This window comes from Lissotriton helveticus, chromosome 6, assembly GCF_964261635.1.
Source record: "Lissotriton helveticus chromosome 6, aLisHel1.1, whole genome shotgun sequence".
NCBI lineage: Eukaryota > Metazoa > Chordata > Amphibia > Caudata > Salamandridae > Lissotriton > Lissotriton helveticus.
Window position 1 is genome coordinate 1,301,452,460 of NC_136067.1, and position 6,621 is coordinate 1,301,459,080.

At 42.9% G+C, this 6,621-nt stretch overlaps 1 non-coding gene across 1 annotated transcript; it reads left to right on the forward strand.

Moving 5' to 3' along the window:
• The first annotated feature begins 721 nt into the window (after positions 1-721).
• On the forward strand, positions 722-793 carry TRNAT-UGU (transfer RNA threonine (anticodon UGU)). The gene has a single exon. It is a non-coding gene; the product is annotated as a tRNA-Thr (tRNA).
• The last annotated feature ends 5,828 nt before the right edge of the window (positions 794-6,621 follow it).

A 6,621-nucleotide genomic window follows, 5' to 3' on the forward strand; every position in this document is an offset into this window, starting at 1 on the left:
ACTAGCAAGAACCCCAGCCCCGCAGACCAACACATGAGGGCAGAAGCGGGGAAGCAATGCAGCGGCAGAATGCACACAGCGCAAGCAGGAGGCCCCAGGCACAATCCCCGGCAACTCCAGGAGTCACCGCCACCCAACATGGTCACGGCCAACCTGCCAAAAACAAAACATGAGCAGGCGGACCGGCACCTCGCACAAAAAAGAGGCGCCACTGGGCCAGGAACCAGGACCAAGCCAAACATCACCGGGCACCCAGCCCCCCCCCCCCAGCCCAGCAGGAGAGAGGGGGCCGGGAAGCAATCCAGAGAAGCAGAGGGCCAGAAACACAGGGAGTAGGGCGCCGCAGCCGAGACTCAAACCTCAGCTGCGCGGGCGACTGCGCTAGCCGATAGACTACCTCCACTCCCAACATACGCAGAGGCAGCAGCCAGAAGGAGAGCCACAGCGCTGCAGACACAAACCCCTGCAGCAGAAGAAGGACTCAGACACTCAGCAGGTAGGCAGAAGGCAGAGCAAGGGGCAACGGACCCCAATATCATCGAAGCAGGCCAGCAGCGCGGTACAAAGAAAACAGCGTAGCCTGTAGATAAAGGTGCAAGCCTCCATCACAGCACCCCAGGAGTTGGGACCGAGGGCACTCAACCTCGAAACAAACGGGCACCGCGAAGATCGAACCATCCACACAGCCCCGGACGTACGGGGAATCCGCGAGCGCTCCGGATGGGATGTAGCTCAGCGGAAGAGCGCATGCCTTGTAAGTATGAGGTCCCGGGTTCAATCCCCGGCATCCCTAGGAGCCGCCGCTGCCCATCTAGGAAATGTCACAAGGCCAACCTGAAAGGAAAACAGACAGGAAATCGTAGCACAGAGCCACAACGCGCCCAACGTTGAAAGGCTGAGTTGATCCAGCAGGAAGACGAACACGTGACACTGTCGAACACCACACATATCAGCAGTATGAACGTAACTCAAGAAGGAACTTTGTCAGCTCCGGGTGAGGGGCCGGACACCACCAGTAGCAAGGCCCCCACCCCAACAGCGGGAAGGCATGGCACACAGGAGAGGCGGCACGTCTCCCAGCGCGCCAAGCAGCAGGAGACGAGCCCCTGACCCGGAAGCACCCAGGAGCTGCACCAGCCGCAAAGGGCCCGCAGGCCAAGTAGCACACCGGCCAACATCGACATGACCCCTAGCAAGCCCGGCAGGCCGGGGGACAGACCAGGACACCCCGCCCGACAACCAGGCAGCCAGGCAGGGTAGGAAGAAAGGAACTCCACTCCAGCCCAGCAGGAGCAGCAGAACAGCACACTACGTCCATTCTGTCGACAGACAGAAAAAAAGAACAGATGGGATGCTGGGTAAGCACTGCTTATGTACTCCCGGTGGGAGGGGCAGTATTAGGGCCCCAGCATGCTTCTGCTCTTTGTTTTCTGTCGGGAGATGGTTATCTCCAATATGTTAATGAATGGGACGAGGACATAAGGGACCTGGAAGTAATATGTTTGGTCCTTGTAACTGTCCTATATGCTATGGACAAAGCAGCATGGTTTTGTAGGGCTTGTGCCTGAAGATGATTTTGAGATATGCCTTCGGACGATCCAACAAAGTAAACTCTCTTGTTTTATGTAATTATGAGACGAATTCTGTAAAGCTCTAATTAAATCCCAGGTGATCCAATGGAGACTTGTCTCACAGTCTCACCACTAATGCTAAAACATTCAGCAGAAAATTACCAGAAACAATTTGCAATCGTCATTACAGAAAACAGACTCATTATTTCAGTGTGCTGTGAGACGAGTAACTGCAGCCTGACTGCTTATAATTCATAATTTAGTCCAGTAATAATTGCATACTAAATGCCTAATTGGTTTCCTTCTGCCTCTTCGGCACTGATTTGTGCCCCGCAGCACGTAGTTATTATATTTTATTGCGTTCGCTTTATGTTTAGCCTTAATGTTCTATCCTAATGACCCCTTAACGATAGCTGACAAGTATGACTTTTCTCGAATTAACTGAAAAGTGAACTTCCCTAAAGCCTATCGTTTGCCTGCATAGCACAAATCCAGCATCTCTGTCGATTAGCAACACTATTTTTTTTTGCTCGAGCAAACATTTAAAAGAGAATTTGCGGTCAGATATAAGCACTAGCACAGACTTGACTGGCAACCACGTTTTGAAGATTACCTATGTTTATGTCACTGCTGCAGGTGCACTGTGCCCAGGTTAGGCAATGATATCAGGAATACATCACAAGATTATTGCTTACATTTTTGGTCAAACACTTTGCACTCTCAGGCCCGTTTTTACTTAGGGCTTGCGTAGCCCTTGTGTCACGCAAGGTGACGCAAGGGCAACAAAGGCCTTTAAGTGAGATATACTAAGCCTCCCATGCCGCCTTGCATGTCCAATGCATGGCATAGTAGATTTGGAGTAACACAAGGCAGTTCAAGGGATGTATGACATTACAACGCATGCTTTTATCACGCATGCCTTTACAACGCGGTTTTTACAACGCATGCCTTTACAACGCATAGCGCTTTGGGGTGCTGGATAGTGAATAGTTTAATTTACTATTCCAACTCCAGTCCCCGTGGACACTAGGGAAGGTGTTGGATAGTAAATTAAATCTATTCCCTATCCTGGAGCGCCCCCCAGTACACTGCGTTGTAATGGTTTGCGTTGTAAAAGTTGCGTCGTAAAGGCACTGCGTAGTAAAAGTTGCGTTGTAAAGGATGTTTCCCCAGTTCAAGTTGCTGAATTACATGTTTCTGCCCTGGGAAGGAGTTCAATTGATGGCGCATGAGTGTTTCCACACATCCACCTATCTTGTTGGCACATTCCCATATTTACTAACACTAATAATCCTGGAAATGTTTGAAAATGCTACCCTTCCCAGGGGAGACATAAAAAAGAGAAATATGTGTTTTTTTCCTCTTTCTATGCGTGCTGCACTTTGCAACACACATAGACAAAGTCTCAGTTGATTGTTTTTGTGCAGGAAGGTGCCCTTTCCTGCAAAACATCAATCCTGCCTGCAATCCAGGCACCCTCACCCTATGGTGCAAGTGCAATGGTGCCTGCATTGGTGCTTGAAAGCCACTAGTGTGCCAGCGGGGGGGAGCGAGAGAGAGAGAGAGAAGAGAGAGAGACAGAGACAGAGAGAGAGAGAGAGCAGGAATACATCATATCTTAGTTGATATGGCTCATTCCTGCCCTCCCCATTGAACATAGTGCAGTAAGTTGTCTTGCTGCATTGCGCTGAGTCAAATGTTAGAAAATCTGCTCCTCAGTATCTGAGATGGCTGTTAGGTTTCACACACTAACAACGTTTACAACTGATGACTATGTGATGCTTGCAGTAAGTGACAATTTGAACTTACATTTTAAGAAGAATTGGTAAATCTAACAGGCCTACTTTTTGTGAAATCACACAACCAAAGGGATGCCGAAATTAGCTAGTTAAAGACCAATATTTTGGCTTTGCCAGTGTTTGTTTCTTCAAGTTAGTACAATCAAAAAGGTGATTTCGTGGATATAGAATTCCACTGTGGTATTAACACACAATATTTGCATGGCTTCACATTGTTTCTCTTTGACTCATTATGGTCAGAGGAGGGAATATTTACCTTTCCAGTATGGGTGTGCTAGCGTTACTTTGCAGTGATTACATTGTGGTACATTTACCACTATGTTGTACATTGTAGTAAAATCAGGAATCATCACTGTGCTTAACAATGCTAGTTGTCACACAAAATGCTAAATCTAGGTTAGTATAATGTAAATGATTTAATTGTTTGAGTTTTGGGGGGCAGTAAGAGGTTTTTAGATCTCAGAGATGTGCTGGGATTAAGCATGGGTAGAATTTCAATGATGCCTGAGTAATCGGAGTAATTTCGGTAGTTCCACATAATCCTTTGATGAGGAATCTCCGATAACTATGTGATTTCTCCTGCACGCATCACTTGGGGGTAAAAATCCTACTGTGAGATCACATTTAGCATATGGAAGCTGTGATTGTGCACATTTTTTCTGTTTAGCTGCTTTTATCTCTATTGCTTGGCAAAACATGCATCCTTTACTCAATTGCGGACACAAATGTGCATTTTGCACTAAGAAAATATATATATATATATATATATATATATATATATATATATATATATATATATATATATATATATATATATATATATATATAAAAAATACTCCAAGAAAACATACAGCAAGCGTGAGCTGCTGCTCGTAATTTGTGCTCGGTTGCATTTAAGGCTATATCTTAGCACATCCTTGTGTCCGGTTTGTGTAATCCTGCGTAATCTCATGGTATTCTTAGCTAATTCTGAGTGATTGCGCTATTTGATGGGTTTATGTGAGGGGTAGAAACATGTTTTGATGCTCAGCGAATGGTTGGATTTCACTGCAGAAAAGGGATGTTGGAGGGTTTACCCCAAAAGAAAAAGAAAATGATGGTTTAGGGATGGGCTGTGTTTAGCGTTAGAAATTGTTTTTTAAGCCTTAGGGCAGGATTCTAAAGGCAAAAAAGGTGATGTGAGATTACCCCTCAAAAAGAAAACGAAATGGATAGTTGTTTTGGGTCCTCCCCCTCCCCCAAAGAAATAATGAATTAGGGTTCTTATTTGTGTTGTGGGGTAATTGATTTGGGAGTTCAGGAGTGGGTATTTATTTTTGGGGAGTTTGGGTATTTGTTTAATTTAAATATGTATGTGAAACTTTAGGAATGTGATACAAGAGTAATAGGGGCCATTAACTGTGAAGTAATGTATATTTGGGTAACTAAACTTGGAGTGGGAGTATTTATTTGTGTTAAGGGGTTCTTTAATTTGGGGGTTGAAGGGTGGGTATTTATTTTTGGGGAATGGTTGTAGAGTGTACAGTTATTTTAACAAACTTCTCTTCTCAACTTTTATATTGAATCTGTACAGATTTATGGGATTTATAATGTAGTTAGAGTGCAAGGTTTACATAATTTATCCAAATTGATTTTTATGTGGACAAGACAAGACAGTAAAGAATGTTAGTTTGCATATATAGTTATCAGCGAAGCACAGTTTGATATTGTTAGTGAAGTATGTAAGCAACATTTTCCAGGCAATCTTTTCCACAGAGCATGCTAAATTGTTGAATCTTTGAAAGAAGTCCATCATTTAGCACGTTTTCTGACTCTGAAGTGGAGACTTCCTTTAAAAAGATTGTGCTTGATGCATTTCCTAGAAACTTTGATCCTTGTTTCAAATTTCTAGGAAATGGTAGGAGAGGTGGGCTTGTGCTTTACTAATAGATGAAAAGAAAGAGTTATGTAACCCCTCAATACCAGTTTTAGTATTTGTTTCTTCTTCTAAACAAGGGGAGTTGCAGTTCCACTAGTCAATGTGTAATTGTGGTACTCTTTTGCAACTCAAACTCCAAGCCTACCTGCTCCAGAGGAATAAAATCTAATGCAGACTTTTCTTTTTATTTCAAATTGTGCTTTACTGTAAGCCACATACTCTCCTGGTAGAGATGTTTTCTGTATTTTTTTTGCCAGATGAAATGAAAAAAACACTGCAGAGAATTTGAGTGTCAAAGTACCCCGTTTAATCACGGCCAAGATGTAGTCAAGTATTATTTACCCAGGTTTTTGCTTGCTTGGTTTGTCTTTTGTGCCAACATGTAAAAACCTTTCAAAGAAAATGGTTTAAAGAAGTGTACATGGTGGATGAAAATTGTACTTGTTGCCAAGGTGGACCTGAGTCACCTAAGCATGTTCTTCTTTTTTGTCCTCTGTATAGACAGTCTCGAACTAGATAGATAGTCCCACTTTGCAGAAACCTGGGAGTAAGAAATTACCAGGAGGTGTACAGAATACTGCAGTCAGATACATCTCGTATTGTTGTATTCTGTATGGCCAGGTTTCTAATGACAATATGGATTAGGCATGCCAAGTGCTCTCTTTGTAGTCTATAGAATACCACTCGTTGAAGGGTCCCTCCATACTGTATTGTTCCACTTGGATGAGGTCCTGCGGACTCAAGTCTTTTAAATCTTGTATTGAATTGTATTCTTTGTTTTTAAAAACAAAAGCATTTTATGGAGAATTTCTGTGGTCTTTTAAAATGATTTTTTCTTCTCTTTATTTTGCTGCTATTGAAATGAACCGACATATGACTATTTCAAATGTTCTACATTGTTATTTGTGTTTGTAAGTGCTTTGTTCAGTGTTGTACTTTTTTGATCTATAGTGATCGAAATAAAGTTTTAAGGAACTGAACAGTTATGTCTTTTGTCACTTCTACACATTTGTTATAGGTTAAAACATGCTTGTCCTTCATTAAAGTATCAAGTATAGACGTGTTACAATTGTACCATTTTCCATGCACAGTGCACATTTAAATGTATGGATGGGGTGTTGTTTTAAAGGTACCATTCCTCATCCAAATTACGATATCTTCTAATGTAACGGTATGAGGAAGACTACCAAATATTAGTATGCATTTCTGAGAGTTATTACTATTATAGAGGTGAAATTGTTTGTGATTAAAGGTTTGGATTAGTTCCTCATGGATGTCTACATCACTTAACATTTTGGGTTGGGGGAGACCCTTTATCACTTCTATATTTCTG